Source organism: Bos indicus, chromosome 7, assembly GCF_029378745.1.
Source record: "Bos indicus isolate NIAB-ARS_2022 breed Sahiwal x Tharparkar chromosome 7, NIAB-ARS_B.indTharparkar_mat_pri_1.0, whole genome shotgun sequence".
NCBI classification, from domain to species: Eukaryota; Metazoa; Chordata; class Mammalia; order Artiodactyla; family Bovidae; genus Bos; species Bos indicus.
Window position 1 is genome coordinate 66601845 of NC_091766.1, and position 20324 is coordinate 66622168.

At 42.9% G+C, this 20324-nt stretch overlaps 1 protein-coding gene across 1 annotated transcript in view; it reads left to right on the forward strand.

The window, feature by feature from the left end:
* Nucleotides 1-228: 228 nt before the first annotated feature.
* The window catches only part of SGCD (sarcoglycan delta), a 1105251-nt gene continuing 1085155 nt past the window's right edge, over nt 229-20324 (forward strand). The window contains exon 1 of the mRNA XM_070792125.1: nt 229-864. The gene's annotated coding sequence lies outside the window, so the exon portion shown is untranslated. The remainder of the gene's footprint in view (nt 865-20324) is intronic.

Genomic DNA, 20324 nt, shown 5'->3' on the forward strand with positions numbered 1-20324 from the left:
CACACTAGTCTTCCTGGAGCTGCAGACGAGGAGCTCCGTGCCCTCCCGAGCCTCTCAGCGGCTTCCCCTCGGCTGCGCGGGTGTGCAGGCTCTCCTCGCCACCCCCACGCACGGCTCGCCCTCCCTTCCTCCCTCCAACCCCGCGGCCGGAGCGCGCACACCGGGGCTCCGGCACGTGGGCGCGCGGGAGGCGGCGGCCGCTGCTGCCGCTGCCGGAGCCCAAGCCCGAGCCCCAGCCGGCGAGATTACCCTCCATGCTGCGGGCTCTGCGGCCGCCTTCCGCTCTGCCTCTGGCCGGAGCCCAGCCCCGCGAGCCGGTGAAGCCGCGGAGGGGAGGACACGGACAGGAGGAGGGGCGCGGCGGGCTGGGGCGAGCCGGGTTCTGAGCAAGGGGCGCCCGCAGCCGGGAGCTCTCGCTCGCTCTCTGCTCCCGGCGCTGCTAGGGGTTCCAGGCGGCGCGACGCCGCTGCACTCTTTCTAGGCGGCGGCCAGCGGAGGTTTCCCGCAGCCGGCCCCCATTCCGCCGGCGAGTCCCTGTTTATCCCGGAGGACGCGCCCGGCCGCCCGAGCTGAAGCGAGCGCGAAGTCCGAAGTCACCCCCCCAGCGTCGCCAACTTCCCCGGGAGCCCCTCTCCCCGCCGCAGCCTGCGCCAGCCCTGGGAGCGATGCGCCCCCAGCCGGGCGGCGCGCCCTCTGCCAACTCGCCACTCATGGGATCCACCGCCCTCGGCTGCCCCGCTTGGAGCGCGTAGCCTTCGCCGCGTGGCCCGAGAGAGGAGCGAGACACCAAGGCGTTTTGTGGATTCCGCGCGCGCGCGCGCGGGTCTGCTAGGGTCTCCTGCGGGGCAGCGTCCATACCCAGGGGTGAGTAGCCCGGTCGGTCCAGGCGGCGCCCTTTCCTCCTAGGTAATTTCTTGCAGGCAAGGCAGGGAGAAAGTTGAGTCTCCCTGCACCTATCCTGGGATTTGGCAGCGAAACGCAACAGTGGTTCTCCAATCCGATTGCCTTCGGGGCTTCCCTGAATGCCTTCATTTCTAAACCAAGCAGGGAGACCTCTTCCGCTTCCCAAGGAGAAAGGGGGCTCCCTAGAGCAGGCCCCTGACTGTTCCCCAATCAATTTGCCATTTGGGGCTTTTCAGCCGCCCGCGCATTAAGCAGGCACCCAGCATATGCGCTTAGAGATCTGCAGCCACCTGGGCGCTCTCAGAGACCCAGGGCAGCCCGCGCCCCTAGGGGAGGTCTAAGCGTGCTTCATTATAGGCAACAGCTGGGATACAAGGAACTGTGTATGTGGGTGATTGGGAGTGGGAAACGAAGCCACAGGGGAAGGCGCGAGTGAAATTTATCTGTCACTGACGGGTAGGGTACCTTGGGTGCCCCGCTCCGCGGTTCGGGTTTGGGGGCGCAAGATCTGGGGCAGCCGGACAGAGTCCAACAGGTGGCCTGCGCGGGCTTCCTGGAGCCGGGCGCGGGGGAGGGGAACCGCTCCCTCCACAGGGCCGAGGCTGCTGCTTCTGGGGAGGGGGGGCATATGAACATGGGTAAAGAAATGAGCTCTCTGCTCTCAGGCCCGATTTGGGGTGAGTGTGTGAGGCATCCAAATGCCTCCTGTCGGAAAACAGCGGCCTCATTGTGAGCCTGACTGCGGTTTCAACTTGCAGGCAACTGAGGGGGCATTCAGCTGGGGCGACGCGGACTTGGCTGATCCTCGGATGCCAGCCCGGCCTTCTTCGTGGCCCCTGTGGCGGGTATTCCAGTTCCCTAGGCTGGGCAACGAGCCAGACCTCAGCGTTTTGCTCCTCTATGTTCCCCGAAGGGGAGGGGGAGTTGCAGAAACACCCGGGCCAGGCACGAGTTTATTCTTCTTTACCTCTCTGCTGCACTTTTATCCTAAGACTCAGATGGAGGTATTGTGTTGGAGTGCCTGGGAAGGGTGTGGACAGGTGGTGTGCGTGGGTCAGTGTGAGGACATGTCGTTTGAGAGCTGGACAGAAAGAGAATAGAGACCGTGTATTCCCCCACCCACGGAGATGCACAATGACAGAGGGCGGGGCAGCGCTTTGAAAAAGTTTCTTCTGAATGCACCATCCTTCCAGTAATGTGAAAGTGCAAAATACTCCAGGGGCGCTGAAACCAGTGGCACTCCAAAGTGGCATCTTCCCTTGTCAGCTGTGTGGCTTCCTCCCTCAGTTTGTTCATCGGTAGATTGGGGACAGTTATCTCTGCTCCTGGCAGAAGCCTCTCTGTCTGTAAAGGAGATACTTAAAGATGGGTGTCAGGTTGGAAGAAGTGGGAGCCACTGCGGGGAGGTGTGTGGGAAAACAAGTTGTCTGGAGGCACCATGCATAGGAGACACTCCTTTTCACTCAGATTTTGTGTTTGGAGGAGGTTGATTGGTTTTGAGGAGATTAATGGAGATTTTGAAATGCTAAAGCTTTCCCAACACCCCCTTGGCACCGCCACTCCGCTGTCTGCCAGCGAGCTGTTTGTATTATGGAAATAAAGTGACGGACACTCAAAATGCAAAAAGAAGCCTCCACTGCTTGTGCTTGGTCCAGCAGTTTCTCCTTCAGGGGAGGCTCTAGGTACTACAGCAGTTTAGCTGTGCTGTTTCCACTCTGTTATTGCTACTGGTCTTTCCAGCCCCCATTTAGTGTCCCTTCCGAGGAGTTATCCTCCTCACTCCTCACTCCGGGACTCTGGCAGCAGATTGCCAAGGGTTTTTAAGTAGAGTGAGCCTCTTGATTTGTAGAGGGTGCTGGCTGATTGCACAGGGCCAGCCTGCGTGGCTGCCCAGAAGCCTGACTCCTGGAGGTTTCTTATTAGGAGGGGAGCCAGGAGCTGGGGCATCAAGAAGAAGAATGGGCAACAAGGTGTTGTGTATAACAGAGGTTGGAAAGAGAGTTACATGGACAGATGTACAGAAACCAAGAAGCAGGAAAAGGAAGAGGCAGAGAGACACACACAGGCAGAACAAGGGAGGAATCCGAGAGACAAACATACAGAGGCAAAATGAGAGAGGGAAAGAGAGAAGGAAGGTAGAGGGTGGATAGGACAAAGCTTAAGAGGAGTGAGGAGTGAGAGAAGTGGGAATAAGGAAAAAGAAGGAAAAGATATCCAAAGAAAAGAACATAAGCAAAGAAAGCCTAAGGAGAAAGAGATGGGAACCAGGTAAAGAAGCCAGGTGGGGTGGAGAGGAAGGGTGGAACATAGAGGATGCAGAGGAAGCAGGAGGCACTTGCTTTTGTATTGAAGTTTTAGAAACCACACTGCCATTCCAAGGATGTTGACATAATCCACATCCTTAAGTAGCCAGCCCTGGGTTAGTGTTTGTTTCTCTGGGGAGTCGTGCATTATGCGAAATTGGACACCCACTTGGAACCCAGCTGCATTGGAGATGACAAGAAGATAAGTTTAGATTTTTGGTAAACATGCAGATGCACAAGTTCATTTACCTTCAGTGTTTTTTTTTTTTTTTTTTTTCTCCTGGGTAAACACAGGGTTGGAGAATTGAGGGGCAGGGGGCTGTATCATGAATAGCATTTGCTGCTGATTCTCTAAACCGTATTTAAGGAAGAGTCTCTTGGTAGCTTCTGAGAAAAGCACAGTACTGGACGTGTTTCCCCATGGGGTTTGAGCCAATAGGGACAGGAATGTGCTAATTTAATGAGTGCCCTGTTGATTCTAAAGCAGGGTGTCCCTGAATCACACTTTGATAAACATACTATAGGTGGAATAACACCCTTCTCTAATTTGTGCCCACGTTTCCTCTTAAGAGACACAGTTTAATGCCTCTCTCTGGTATCCTGCCCTCCCCAGAGAAGCTTTTTTCTTGTGAGTTTCTCTTGATAAAAGATAAGCCTAAGGATTGCTCAGCCAGGGTTACCTTCCCCTGAACCTCATTAATCACAGTAGCTCCAGGGGACAGCAGACAGCTCTTCTGGTTGACCTTGTCAGGGGTGTTCTCAACCAACAGGTATCGGACACTTGGCGGGGGCCCTGTCCTGGACAGTCTTTGTGCACTGTGTACTTAAAACTCAGAAAAATCTATGCCACAGGCATTGTTACTGTTGTCAGCATTTTATAGTTGAGGAAGCTGAGACAAAGAAATTATTACTTGTCCCTGTGAAGTTGTCTGTAACCCAGCAACTGGGAAGCAGCAGTGAGGAGATGTGACCTGGATTTGGTCGACTCCAGGGTTCAAGACCCTGATGCTGGGAAAGACTGAGGGCAGGAGGAGAAGGGGACGACAGAGGATGAGTTGGCTGGGTGGCATCACTGACTCAATGGACGTGAGTTGGAGTAAGCTCTGGGAGTTGGTGATGAATAGGGAGGCCTGGCATGCTGCGGTTCATGGGATCGCAAAGAGTCGGACACGACTGAGCAACTGAACTGAACCAGGGTTCAAGGTCCTAATGACATACTGTGCTGTCTGCTAAACCTAGTACTCCATTCTAGACTGATGGAATCAAAGATCTCAGAGATCTTTCCCAGGCACTCTCTCCCCGCACCTTATCAATTGAGAAAATTGAGAAGCAGCTTAAGAACTGCAGAGAGACTTGCCAGAGACCCTACAACCAGCAGATGTCAGAACTGGGACCTGCCCTGCTATCTCGAGTCTCAGCCCAGCCTTCTCTGCACTACACCAGTGGTTGTCGTATTTGGCTGATCCTTGAGGTAAAATGAACATTTAATCAAAATGCAAGTGCCCAGACCCTACTAGAGGCTTACTGAATCAAAACCTTTGGGAAGAGAGCCCAGAAATCTGTATTTTTAGTCCCTGCCTCAACTCTTTATCTGCCTAGTACCGTTTGCCCCAGTTATTCTTTAGCTCTTGGCATCTGACGCCGTGGATCCCTTTCAAACAGCTTCGAGAGGAGAACTCCAAGCCCCTCCTGCTTCTAGCAAAACACACACAAAGTAGTATACTCTCTGCCTGCTGCAGCCCATGCTGACATACCACGGATAGGGAAACAAGCTGGTCATCCTAGAGGCAACTTTGAGAGCTCTTTGGGAGGTGTAGCCTTCACAGTGATGTTTGTTAGATTTGATTTTTCCTGTGCCAAGTTGAAAGTGTTTAAGGAAGCATCGAATGCTGCTTCAGTGCATCAGTGTCAGTATTTGTAGTAATGCTTGACACAAAATGACGGTGAGCCAGGCCAATGTGCTGCTGTGTCAGAGTGTCAAGCCCTGTCTCCCAATTTAGTGGGTCTAGCTGTGGGATAAGAAAAACCGCTTTCCTCCCCTTTATTATCATGTTTTTGACTCCTCTGGGATATGTCAGTGCCTCCTTTTGCAGGTAACAAGTTGCCATCACACCCACGCTCTTTCTAGCACACTTAAATTGTTTTCTCGGTAACCTCAACATCTTTTCCCTTCTGTTTCATTGAAAAGTGGCCAAAGGTGCCAGACATCTTGTCCAGCAAACTGTTTTGTCATCTTTCCCTTTTCAGGTCCAAATTTATTTTCTGAATCTGTTGCTTTTAACCCTGACCTCTTATTCAAGGATGGTAATTGAGCTGAGGTAGAACTGATAGGCAGCTGTGTGATACATGTGTTATAAATAACTACAGCCGTTTGTGAATGGGATGCAAACTGAGGAGAACCTACATTCTTATACTCACCGTGTCTCCATCTTTAATAATCTAGGAATATTTTGACTACTTCAGGGGGCAAAGCTGCTTTTCTGCCATGGGTGGTAGAAGTACAAGGTGGAAAGAAACACTGAATCGTTAAGACTTGGGCTGTGAATGCAGACCACTAGAGGTTAAGGCCTGCCTACACCTTGTTGGTTGTTATAACCTTGGTCTGGTTATTGAACTTGCCCGTGTCTCCATTTCTTATCTGGACGTTGATGATGATAAAAAAATGTCCTTTCTATGTATGCTGCCAGGACTTATCTTGGTCAGTGACTGAAGTGCTGAGCCCAGTGTCTGGCACGTAGTGACGACTCATCTGTTACCTACTATTTACTAAACAGATGTCACATGCCAGGTTCCATTAAATCGAGGATAAAACTGATATCACACAAGTTAAGCAACTTGCCCAGGTCAACCAGATCTTAAGTGCTAGACGCCGACTTGCAACCCAGATCTGTCCTTTTAAATTCTCCTGACTTACTTCTACGTTGCTATGAGTCACTGTTCTTTCCTTAAACATTAAGACAGAGTATTGCATATGAAACATACTCTAGTTTGTATTTTAGTTAAACCCATTAGTAGAGTGTCAGAGCTGTTCTAGTGAGGATCTTTTGAATTTGGGGGGATAATTTTTAGGTGGTTAAATCTCCTCCAAATATTTGCTTTTGATTTCCCAGCAGTTTGGAAGAGTTTTCATGTATCCATCCCCTTCTGCTTTTGCTTAAATAACTTCTGTCTGTTTTAAAAGTCTCATTGTAGATTCTGTTTGGGAAAATCTCAACTTGACTGTTCAAGTGTTAGTTGCTCAGTCATGTCCAACTCTTTGCCACCCTATAGGACTGTAGCCTGCCAGAATCCTCTGTCCATAGAATTCTCCAGGCAAGAATGCTGGAGTGGGTTGCCATCTCCTCCTCCAAGGGATCTTCCCAACCCAAGGATTGAACTCGGGTCTTGTGCATTGCAGGCTGATTCTTTACTGGCTAAGTCATCAGAGAAGCAGACTCTTCAAGGGCTGAATTAAATGTCTTCATAATATGTTCCTTCACTTACATTGTAATATGTACCCATTCATGTCTTTATATCTGCTACTCAGTCTGTAAATGTTTCTTGAGATCATGGACATGGTCTCAATTGAAGTTATATACACAGTGCCTAGGACAGTATGTGACATATAGAAAACTTACAAAATATTTTTGAATGTCTTATTGAAACTTTCAGCTAATTCTAGATGTTCCAGAAAAAGTGGTCATTGTCCTTAAATTCTAAAAGGAAAACATCCAGATGTTGGAATTGAAAACCTAGCTATATAATGTGTCCCCAGAGGCTTTAAGTTCTTTAGATGGAAGAGGAATGTTGTGATATCAGTAGTTGTTGATTAACTACCTTGGTAGCTTTGGGCAAGTTCCATCCTGATGTTGCTTAAGATGTAATTAGAAGGGACATTCTGATTTATAAGTTAATGTGATTTTATCTGTACATTTAATTAGTTTCTCAGAAAGGCACTTTTGTTCCTCCGCCTAAATGTTTTAAAAATTAATAGGCTCCTGGAGTTAGAACCAAGGTTAGAGATAATCTGGTTCTACCAGCTTGTACAAGAGACAAGAAAACTGAGATTCAGAGAGGGAAAGAGATTTGCTTGGTTACCCAGCAAGTTAGTGCCAGAGGCAACGTGAGAGCCAGAGGTGTTGGCTGCTTGCTCAGGACTCTTTTTTTCTTTGAATTTTTGTTAGAGTATAGATGATTTACAATGTTGTGTTAGTTTCAGGTGTATAGTGAAGTGAATCAGTTATAAATGTATTCACTCTTTTATAGCTTCTTTTTCATAAAAGCTGTTACAGAGTATTGAGTCGAGTTGCTTGTGCTATACAGTAGGTCCTTATTAGGTATCTATTTTATATAATAGTAGTACCTATATTGCCCAGGGATCTTAATGCACAGCCAAGAGTGATGAACACAACAGTGGTGAGCCACTTGTTTGCTTTGAAGGCATGCTTGCAAGCCTTCTGCATGTATATAGCCTGGACTTTGCAAAATTTCAAGATAAAGCTCATACTGAGAAGGAGGAAAGAGGGACTAAATGATTTGCTTCCAGGGCAAATCCCAAGTGTCAGAGACATTTCTGGAAGAGCATCCTGGCAGGTCCTACATTGGTAAGCTTGTGGATTTCTGGGATTCCCAGTCTGCTTTCCAAACAAGGAAATATGACCTGACAGGGATCTTCCTTTGATGTTATCGAGGGTGATATTTCAAGGAGACATGGAAGATGTATGAAAGTTCATTGCCAAGCCCCTGACACAGGGGTGTTGGCAGAAGAGCAGTTCAGATCACTCTTCCCTTCCTTTTTAGTGCTTTTTTTTTTTTAAAAGATGGACGCAGTCACCTTAGGACCCTTCTCTCTACCTCTGGGGTGCCTTGGAGTCTGACTAAATAGACCAGCCTAAATATATCCTCAGACACAGAACTGTGTGCAGTGTACTCTGATGTTGTTAACACACAGATCTTTATCACATGGTGTCAATATTATGGAGACAGTTAAGACACAGATCATTGGTGCAATATATTGTGGATGATCCTTTGGAAACATTGTAATTAGTGCTGACAAGGCAGTAGAAATAGCTCAACACAGCACCTTCCCTGCCTCCCAAAAGGCTTGCCAAGTCAACCCAAAGTAACGAGACTTTGATTATTCAAGGAGAGAAGGCACAGTTAAGAATTCTCTTTGCCCCTCAACTGTAGTCATTCTGAGATTATTGGTGCTGTATTTTGTATTTTTTGTTGGGGGGTAATTGATTTACAATATTGTGTTGATTTCTGTCGTACATCAACGTGAATCAGCCACAGGTATACATATGTTCCCCACCTCCTGAACTCCTCTGCCGCCTCCTACCCCATCCTACACCTCTAGGTTGATACAGAGCACTGGGTTGAGCTCCCTGGGTCACACAGCACATCTCTTCTTGCTATCTGTTTTACATATGAGTGAAGTAAGCCAGAAAAAGAAAGACAACTATTAATGCATAGGTGTGGGATCTAGAAAGATGGTACTGATGAACGTATTTGCAGGGCAGCAATGTGCTGTTTTTGCTTTGCTGTCCAATGGCTGGGTGCAAGGGAGAGGCACCTCTTTTTGTAGCCTTAGCACCAGAATGAGTTGCTCCCTTCTCTAGCCCGTCTGGCTGCTTGCAGTTCCTCTACTTGAAATAGTTTGGGATTTTCCATGGTCTTCTATTAAAACGCAGAACTTCCTATGTAGATATCAGTTAGCTGCTTTAGCTGCATAGACCTAACACTCCACCATATACTTGTCATTTTATGGAACCATTTTGACAAGTATTAAGGACCACCAGCACATCAGTTACTATTTCTGTTGATGGTGCTAATGTTTGGGTTTATTAAGGACCTAGGGGAATGGCTACCCACTCCAGTATTCTTGCCTGGAGAATTCCATGGACAGTGGAGCCTGGCAAGCTACTGTCCATAGCATATCAAAGAGTCAGACATGACTGAGTGACTAATGCTAACACTATTTGTGGTTGAAAGGCTCTATGGAGGGGCAGGATCAGTGATGAGGGCCCTGTGGGCTCTCTTCTGTGAACCTTTACAGACTTTTTGACCAAATGACTGGGGATAAGATCCTGGGGGATAGAAGAAGCATTGATGCCAACTTGGGTGTCTTTTTCTCCTATACATGTTTCTCTCTAGACCACTTCCTGCTTCACAACCCAGAGGGCATTACTCTTACATTTAAGGGCATTAGTGCAAGCACCAATGAAAGTCTGGTTTTCACGTGCTTCATGTGCAAAGACCCCTATTCTAGAAACTCTGATGATTTTTTGTTGGGATGGGGGCAGAATTTTTTAAATTGGTGAATTTTAATTTTTTAACACTGCATATGAGTAGTAAAAATGTAAACTGTACAAATTGGTAAGAAATACGCATTCTTTCGTCCCTGATCCCAGTTCCTCTTTTCCTAGTACAAGCATGTATCCAGAGTCTTCTGTTTTTTCTTTGCTGTATGTAGGAACAAAAAGCATGTGTTTTTTCTCTTTCACATATATAGCATGTATGCTATACCTTTTTTTCTTTTAATTTAAATCGTACATCATAGTGATAGTTAACATAAGTTTATATTGAGCTACTTAGCTGTAGTAAAGTGTAGTGATTGAGAAACTGCAGGGCTAACCTGCCTCTTGTGTGTGAGTGAGTGAGAGAGAGAGAGAGAGAGAGAGAATGGGGAGGGGAGGGAAGGACATGTGGGGCTTTTTGTACCATGTAACTACCAGCAGTTATTTGTTGAAGACCTATTGTCCTTGGGATCCTGGGAAGACAGGGGAAGTGAAGACATTGCTTTTATTCCTGAAGAATCCAGAGCCATCATTTATTTACTCCAAACAGTTGGAGAATGATAAGCAATTGTGTGTTACTGAGACTTAAGCCATATGCTGTCTAGGAGGTATCTGCTATGAGATCATTCCCTGCAAAAAAGGAAAGTGTGTACAAAGGCCCTGGAGTGAAACTGTGAGTGTCACAGTCAAGAACCAGCAGGGAAGCTAGTGGTACTTGAAGTAGAGGACTGCAGTGGCACATGTTGATTCCTAATGTACAGGCGTGTAACAGAAATAAAATATTCCATCTAACCTGCCTCAGCTAGGTGTCTATAGAAGGTTTAAAAAAGGCTGTGTGACTATTTCCAAGGTATGAGACAATAGATTTTACTTTACAGAGTCCAGGATTTTTCAGCATAACTCTCCTGCCTATTATCCTAGTGAGTTTGAGGGAAACATAAAAATGTACCCTGGAAACAGGTGTTCAATGAAGGAACATACACTTGAACAAATGAATTAATTAGAAAGTGAACTCACTAGTTTGGTTTATGAAAAATAATGGAAGAGACATGCAACTCCATCCTGATTAGAAGGCAGGAAGTTTCTGAATGAAGCAAGTTTTAAGTTATCACCTGGGATATGACATACCAGCCAAAGTGGGGAGGAAATTTTACTTCATATTCAAAATTACAGGTTTTTTCCTTTTTAAAATCAGTTGTTTGGATGGCAGTAGAATGAAATTAAACAGCACAGAGGATTCCAATTCCAGTTCCAGTTCAGTCGCTCAGCCGTGTCCAGCTCTCTGCCACCCCATGAATCGCAGCACGCCAAGCCTCCCTGTCCATCACCAACTCCCAGAGTTCACTCAGACTCACGTCCATTGAGTTGGTGATGCCATCCAGCCATCTCATCCTCTGTCGTCCCCTTCTCCTCCTGCCCCCAATCCACCCTCCCCTATCCTACCTTAATGAAGGTTTTGGTGTGATTGTCTCAGTGTTACTCTCAACAGCTCAAAGAAATAGAGAGCGGCTGTATCAAAATGCTTGAAATGTATCAGTATTGTTTTGCATGACACATTTTTAACAAAAAAAGTATCTCTTAATGCCCTGCTTTTTATTTGTATGCATCATAGTGAAAAGTGTTATAAAGGACCACTTGATTTTGAGAAAATGTTTATATTGGATGCTTTCTGTGTGTTTATTTCTCTTAAAAAAAAAAATAGTAATGGAAACATTGTCAGTCTGGGTGAGTTCTTTTTCAGATGCAAGATCACTCACACTGACATCTTTTTGTACTCAAATTGTGCCTGCCAGTCTTAAAAGAGGGCAGTCAGGATAATATGATAAACTGGCCCGTGTGTTCAATCTTAGCTCATCAGAGCTGCGCCAGAATTGACATTTTTGTACAGTATGGCTTGATGCTCTGATTACAAATTGGTCCTGAGTAGCTAGACTCTTTGTAATTTTATTCACTGAGGGATTGTGCTTGTATCATTAGGTCTGTTTTGATTTTGAAACCTGGAGGAGGAAATATACTTCTGGTCCCCTTTCTTATTTAAGCCAGCGTGTGAGAGAGATTCTATATGGAAACAAATGTAATTTATTGTATGCAAAAATAAGAGTTTCATCTTCCTTCAAGGCAGTGATGATAGCATTTCTCTGCCCATTTCTTCTCTTCCTTCCCTTTTTGCAAAAGCAACTGAAATTGTAGTTTTACAAAGGATATTAAGTATTTATTATTTCTCATTGTTGATTTTACTTGTGATAAGTGGATGGATTATTTTGGAAAAGAGTATATCTCTAATTGTAGGTCTTTTGGGCTTGTTGTCAAGAATTCTCTTTTTAATTCAGTTGTATGAATTGTTTACACAGTGAAATTACTGAGTATTTTTTGATCAAGAACCTTTTGTGCTTGGGGTCTTGGGAGAATAAAAGACAAGTAAATACAATGCTTTCTGTCCTTGGAAAACCTGGAGATGACATGTATTTACCCAGAGGAGATTGAGAATGTTGAACTATTGCACATAATTAAGAGTTAAATTGGATGTTACGGACAGTGAATCCACTAGGATTCAGAGAAGGAAGTGATTAGCTAGGAACAACATAATTGGGTGACATTTCCAACGTGTCATCAGAGAACCACCGTGTAATAGACAAGTGGACAGTTTTATATGATATTACACACCCTGAACTCTTGCAACAATAAACTAAAATGATTATTTTATACTGTCACTTGATATAGCCTACTTCAAAGGCTATAAAGCACCTAGATCAAGTATAAACCTAGATTTCAATGTTTTATTATGCTTGGAGCAAACAAGGGAAATCTCTAGCCCTTCATGTACCCAACAAACCTTGAACTGAACCCCCAGTGACAAATACTGAGTAAGGAACAAGTAAGAAAGACCAGAATTATTCTGCATGTGATACTCGTAGCTCTGTTTCTGAGGATCAGCCTTGAGTAAGCCAGTTGTAAACTAGAAGGTAAGGAATCTGAACCTGGCTCCCAAATAATATCAGGACCTGGAAGGAAGGGGATGAAGTGGTTCTAGGTTCTAGACTATAGGAGCCCCACAGGGAAGATAAAAAAAAAGTTATTTCACAATCAAAGATGGTAGAAATATACAGGAAAACCAACCATTATCGGTGAGAATATCAGAAGGGAGACAAAACAGAAAACAGACTTAATTCCCTGAGATTTTCAAGTATTTGAATGATCACATATAGAATTAAAAAAATTTGGTATGACTCTTTAAAGGAATAAAAAGAAATTATTTAAAATACAGGCATGCATATCGTCAATCTAGTTAGAAACTTGTCAGTTTTATGAGACATCTCAAAGGTTTACAGATCCTGTATTTTGTTCTTCAAAAGACATATAGAGATAAGCTATGAACCAAAATATTTTTTTGAAAAACATGTAAATGATGAAAAGTCATGACTAGAATATATAAAAAGCTATCATTAAATAAGAAAAAAAATAGCCTAATGGGCTTCAATAGGAGTTACCCTAAAAAGAAACAAATAACCAGTATACATATGAAGAATTATGTGACCTCATAGTACCTGGGGGAATGCAAAGAGAGACATCACTGAATTCTCATTTATATTTGCTAGATTAGAATAGATTAAGAAGTCCGAAAACGTGAAGTGTTGGAGAGAACTTTAATACACTGATTTGGGGAATGCAATCATTTAGAAATATCCTGTGGCATTTGCTTGTGACTTTAAACATTGGTCTACTTTATGACTCAGCAATTCCACTCCTAATGTGTATCTCCTCCAGGTATTTTGATCGTGTGTCACAATTGACACATACCAGAATATTCATAAAAGCACTGTTTATAATAACAAGAAAGTGGAAATAACCAAAATCTCCATTAGTAGGAGAGTGAATAAATTGTGAAATATTTATGCAGTGGGTTATATGGCAGAGAAGAAGAGTGAGTTATGACTATATACACTAACCTGGAGATGAATATAAAAACATTGAATAAAATTATATTATTTATGATATATCACCTATAGCAACTTTGTGTTTTCTTCAAGGAACACTAAAGTTATTTTTTATTTTTTTAAAGGAAAGAAATGTAAGCAAAGTTCAGGATATGGATGATAGTGGTTTCTTCTTGGCGGCAGGCAACTGAATGGAATAGGACGAGGATGTGGTAAATGGAGTCCTGGGGTGTCCACCTTTTAGAAGCAAAGGGTTTAGGGGTTTTGCTGACCTTTATCTCTGGAAGTGTGGCTACTGGAATTGACTTTCAGAAGAGGGACTCTCACTGCTTAGCTAGATTTGGGAAGCTTTTGTTCTAGTGCAAAACTCCCACTGATCTTTTTGTATGGGTTTTAAACCCTCTGATAGTGGCTACAGAACAACTGGTCTTCCTTGGAGAGTAGGGACCTTTTATTGGCACTTATGAACTCAGTGTTGTTATTTCCATTTTATTTTATTTTTTTTTGTTATTTCCGTTTTAAAGAGAAGATGGTTAACTATTTGCTTATGAGTTGCCAGCTACAAAGAGCTAGGGCTGGGATTTGAACCCCAGCTTTTTGGCTTTACAGTTTACCATCAACATAAGATAGTTATTCCTGAATTATAGCACTTGTCATATTCCATGTTAGAAGGTTATAAGATTATAATAAGATAATCTTTATTGGAAGCCTTAGAGTATTTTCCCTAGCCTACTAATGTTACTCCCTGTCTCCCTGTCTTGATAAAGTGGCACCATTTGTGCAGACCAGAAACCCAGAATTATCCTTGACATTTCTAAACATTTCACCCTGTCTCTAGTCAATCAGACTCTTAACATTCCTAAACAATTTTACAGCCTGACCGTTGGTCTTTGTCTCTACTTGGTTGCCTGAAGAACCTTTAAAAACAGGCAAATCTGATTCTGATATTTTTGGCCACCAAAATTAACATTATTCTATTATTTTCATTTGACCTTAGGGTAGGAATCATATCCTTTTCCCCTCTCTTCACCTTATCTCACACTACCTGCCACCCCTCACTGGTTATACTGATCCCCACCCCCACCCCAGTCTCTTGCTTTTTCCTGCCACAGGGCCTTTGCATGTGCTATTTGATTGAAGACTTGAACCATCTGACTATATTACTGGCTGCCCTCCCCTGTTAAGTTCATTCACTAACTCCCAAGTCATAGCCTCAACATTCTTTAGGGTTTCAGCTGCTGGACTGGCTCTTTCTCTTTCATCAAAACTACTGGTCATAATTCTTGATGATTATAATCTCTGTTGTAGAAAATTTCCTCATTATCCTGGTCATTCTCCTTCAGAGAATCTTGTTCTCCATCCTACTTTATCTGATTGCTACCTTAGCCATGCCCTAGACTTAATGGTTCTCAAATTTTGGTGTGCATCACAATCACTTTGGAGACTTTTTATTTATTTACTTAACATATTTATTGATTTATTTGGCTTCCTTGAGTCGTAGTTGCACCATGCAGGATCTTCTTGGCCTCAGTGGGATCTTTTGTTGTTACATGTGGCCTTCTCTAGTTGTGGTGCGTGGGCTCTGGACCTTCTGGGCTTAGTAGTTGTGGTGTGTGGGCTTTGTTGCTCTGTGGCATGTGGGATCTTAGTTCCCTGCATTGCAAGGCAGATTCTTAACTATGGATCACTGAAGAAGCCTCACGCACTTTTAAAAATAAAGTCCCGAGTTCTCCACCCCAGAGTAAGGACCTTAAGTCTGAGGTGGGCTGGAGAATTTGCTTTTCTAGCAAGTTCAGAGTGATGCTACTGCTGCAGATCTGAGGGCCACACTTTGGGAACCTCAGTGCTGCATCTTGTCCTCTGCAACAACTGCCCCACATCTGTGATCTGAATTTTAAGCATCTCACTAAGTGCCATATTCTAACTCTTTAGCTTAGTCTTTTACTTCTTCTAGTATCTTCCCTTCAATGATTCTTTGAAAAACCCCACTCTCTAATCGGATATAAGAAAGTGCAGAGTTTTGTAATTATCCAATGCATGGATGTTTGCAGCAGTTAGGATGAGTCATTCAGGAGTGGTTATCATTTTCTCTGGGTCTTGAAACTTCAAATTTCTGGAAATTTCCATAGAGTCCCAACTTCTTTTACGCATGCACACACACACACACACATATACACACACACACATGGGTCTAATTTTTTTAAAGAGTAGAGTTTCTAAGCTCTTGGAGGTGAAGTGTTATATAGTACATTTAAAATATATTAAATTAATAAACTTAATTTGTCTCAGGGATAAATGTGTTGAACACACACACCCAACTCACAGCTGGCTGTTAAATATTTTTCATCAGACATTATGTAATTTCATCTATGTTCTTTCAAAATATGGGTAATTCAAATATTCATCTGTTTTTATTTTAAGATAATATTGAAGCCACATTATTCTACCTTGAGATGAATAAACAAACCATCCTGTGTGTTTGGTGATAATATTTTACCTTTGCAAGTGCTTCAGTATTGCTTGCAGAAATGATTTCACATCATCCTTAAATCAGCCTTATGAGATGTTCTAAAAAACATTGTTTCTTGATTAGAAAAAAAGAGGATCAGAGAGTTCAAGCAACTTGTCCAAGGACACAGAGTCATGGTAAACTTAGATATGGACCTTGTGTCTCAACACTGAGTGTTCTTTCCATTTGAATTAGAGAATCTTGATGGTTGAAGAAACTGGAGAGGTCATTTAATTCAGGAGTCCCAAGGAGATATAAAAGCAAGTGGTGTCAGCCATAGATTAGGACAGTTCAGTTCAGTTCAGTCACTCAGTCGTGTCCAACTCTTTGTGACTCCATGGACTGCAGCACGCCAGGCTTCCCTGTTCATCACCAACTCCCGGAGCTTACTCAAACTCATGTCCATTGAGTCACAATGCCATCCAACCATCTCATCCTCTGTCATCTCCTTCTTCTGCCTTCAGTCTTTCCCAGCATCAGGGTCTTTTCCAATGGGTCAGTTCTTTGCATCAGGTGGCCAAAGTATTGAAGTTTCAGCTTCAGCATCAGTCCATCCAATGAATATTCAGGACTGATTTCCTTTAGGGTGGACTGGTTGGATCTCCTTGAAGTCCAAGGGACTCTCAAGAGTCTTCTCCAACACCACAGGTCAAATGCATCAATTCTTTGGCACTCAGCTTTCTTTATAGTCCAACTTTCACATACACACATGACTACTGGAAAAGCCATAGCTTTGACTAGATGGACCTTTGTTGGCAAAGTGATGTCTCTGCTTTTTAACATGCTGTCTAGGTTGGTCATAACTTTTCTTCCAAAGAGCACGTGTCTTTTAATTTCATGACTATAGTTACCATCTGCAGTGATTTTGGAGCCCCTCCAAAAATAAAGTCTTTCAGTGTTTCCATCATTTCCCCATCTATTTGTCATGAAGTGATGGGACCAGATGCCATGATTTTAGTTTTCTGAATATTGTTTTAAACCAACAAGAGTAGGGTAGAGTCTGTCTAAATCAGACTCCAGCTGATTGTCACTGTGTGGCAACTATTCCCATATCTTCTGATTTTAAACAATGTGATTGGTTGTATTGTTGGTCATCTCATTGTTCTTTGGTTACTTCTCCTATGCCTCTTCATACTATATCCTTTCGTGATTCCACAGAGAATCATTGCACACATTTGAAGACAATATCCATGTTTCTCTCAAACCTCCCACTCCCTAGTCTTCACAGTCTAAACATTCATTGTCTTTGAACTGTTCATCCTAGGTCATGATTATAGGCTTTATAAGCCTAGCTACCTTCTTCTACATGTCTCTCAATCTGTTTAATTTCTCCTAACTAGAGTATCATGTTCCATGGTCTGTGTTTAGTTGCTCAGTCATGTCCAATTCTGTGCAACCCCATGGCCTGTAGCCCGCCAGGCTTCTCTGTCCATGGGGATTCTCCAGGCAAGAATACTGGAGTGGGTTGCCATGCCCTCCTCCAGAGGATCTTCCCAACCCAGGGATTGAACACAGGTCTCCCACATTGCAGGCAGATTCTTTACCATCTGAGCCACCAGGAAGTATTATGTTCTATGGTAGCATCTCATACACAAGAACTAAAATTAAATTTTGGTATAATGTTACAATATCACTCAAGTGTCAATACTTTTTTTGAGACTCTGTTTGGAATAACATGATACAAAATGTAGCTCGTGTCACAAATATTAAATTTAAATTCATTCTTCAAAGTGGCTTATGCTGATGAAGGTCAAGAATGATAAGTGCCCATCCATTAAAAAAAGCCTTACTTTTAAAATTTATTTTTAATTGGAGGATAATTGCCTTACAATGTTGTGTTGGTTTCTGCCATACAGCAATGTGAATCAGCCATAATTGTACATACATCCTCTCCTTCTTGAACCTCTCTCCCACCCCCACCCCATCCCACCCTTCTAGCTTGTCACAGAACACTAGGTTGAGCTCCCTGTGTTATATAGCAACTTACCAATAGCTATATATTTTACATATGGTAATATACATGTTTCAATGCTACTCTCGCAATTTGTCCCACCTGCTCCTTCCCCTGCTGTGTCTATAAGTGTGTTCTCTACGTCTGAGTCTTTAGTCTCTCCCTGCAAATGGGTTAATCAGTACCATTTTTCTAGATTCCATATATGCATTAATATACAATACTTTTTTTTCTTTCTGACTTACTTCACTCTGTGTAACAGGCTATAGGTTCATCCACCTTAGTAGAACTGACTCAAATTTGTTCCTTTTAGCAATCCCACTACTGGGCATATACCCTGAGAAAACCATAATTAAAAAAGACACGTTCACTGCAGCATGATTTACAGGAGCCACAAAATGGAAGCGACCTACAAGTCCATCAACAGAAGGATGGATGAAGATGTTACGGTACATATATACAGTGGAATATGGCCATACTTCTTGAGACCTTATGAACAGAGAAAACAAATAGCAGTTCTAAAGAAGAGCTCTACTTTAAAAAGGTTTGTGAATTGTAAGCATGGCTTGTGATAGAGCTGGTCCCCTCAAGGGCAAAAGTCTATGTGGCAGCTACAGATTCTAGACTCGGGTCTGGAGTAAGGAATAGTGGTGAAATCTGAATTAAATGCTTGTGAGTGATTCTCCTAGATAATGCTGGAAGGCCAACTAGTTAATAACAAGGACTATGGCTTATCAGAAACCTGGGAAGTGCTTAATCACTCAGTCATGTCCAAAACTCTTTGCAACCCCATGGACTTCAGCCTGCTAGGCTCCTCTGTCCATGGGATTCTCCAGGCAAGAATACAGGAGTGGATTGCCATGCTCTCAGCCAGGGAATCTTCCCAACCCAGCAGTTGAACCCAGGTCTCCTGCATTGCAGGCGTATTCCAGGCATATTCTTTACCGACTGAGCCTTCAGGGAAGCCCAAGAATATTGGAATGGGTAGTCTATCCTTTCTCCAGGTAATCTTCCTGACCCAGGAATTGAACCAGGGTCTCCTGCATTGCAGGCAGATTCTTTACCAGCTGAGGTACCAGGGAAGCCCTTATTAGAAACCTACTGTGTACTAAATACTATTTTAGAATACAGATGAATGTGATAATGCATGTAGGACTCAGTAAGGGTAGAATTCAATAATTCAAATAAGTGATAGATGTTACATCATTGTTATTAATTGTTATTAGTACACTTAATATGTCATTTAGTCCTTACTACTCCTTAAGAAGTCATTATTATTTCCATTTTATGAAGGAGGAAGTTAAGACTTAGATTAAATTCTGGGATTAAGTAGCTTGCAAGGATCAGAGCATGGGGGACTGCTCAAACACTGAAACACTTGCTGCTCCTTCTCCCTTGTACTATTTTAAAACGCTTGCAATCTAAGATGAACCTGGAATCCAGATATAAGTCTTTGTTCCTTTGAAGAATTGTCACGTTATTTCTCTGCTGTATGATTACACAGTGGATTTCATTTTGAACTCAGATGCAGAAATACATGTTTAACCTTGCTTGGATTTATTTGTGGTATGGACCCAGGTCTGTTTGGATCATTTTGAAACTTAAGAATTTCGTTCAGTGCATTAAACATGTGATATTCAGACATTTGACAAGCACAACTGACTTCTAGGATTCGTTCTTAGTTTTTGATGAAAAGTTATAGAAAAGGGGCATAAAACAGGGGAAGCAAACAAACAGAGCCTTGGACACACTCTGAGAGATGCTTTCATCTCTTTAACTTACCCAATTTTATATCCGTCATGAATTGAAGTCCTTTGTATATGATGGGTTGACGTAGTATGTGCCTACTACTCTAATCTTATCAGCATCTATGTCACACTTTTTTCCATCTTATTCATAACTTTATAAAGAAAAATTTTAGCAGATTCTTTATCCAAACTATACATTCCACAATTATGAATTCTATTACTCAGCCAGGCTAGTAAGCTTATTTAAATTCAGGTGAATTTGGCATGAATTGTTTTTCTTGAACCTGTAATGACTTTAGTTAACACTGCCTTTTGATATTGATTCATTCTTGTTGGTTTGAGAGAAATACATTTCTTCTCACGTAAAGATTCTAAAATGATTTCAATTTTTAAGCTAATATTGAGAAGGAGAAGAGTCCTAGAGACCTAAAAAGCAAGTAATAAAGCAAATCTTAATTGTTATAATTAGAATCTGGGTACTAGTAACAATTTTGTTGTTATTGATTGCCTTCAAAATGAATGTACAGATGTACTGCAAATAGAAAAGTTATTTTTACATGATTAGAATAAATAATAGTTTTGGTGTGGGAAGATTGTTCAAAGGATACACAGAAAGTTAATACATTACTCATTCCTTAGCATCTTTTACCCCCCACCCCAAGGGCAGAGAGTTTATTTAAACAGAGACCAGATCAGC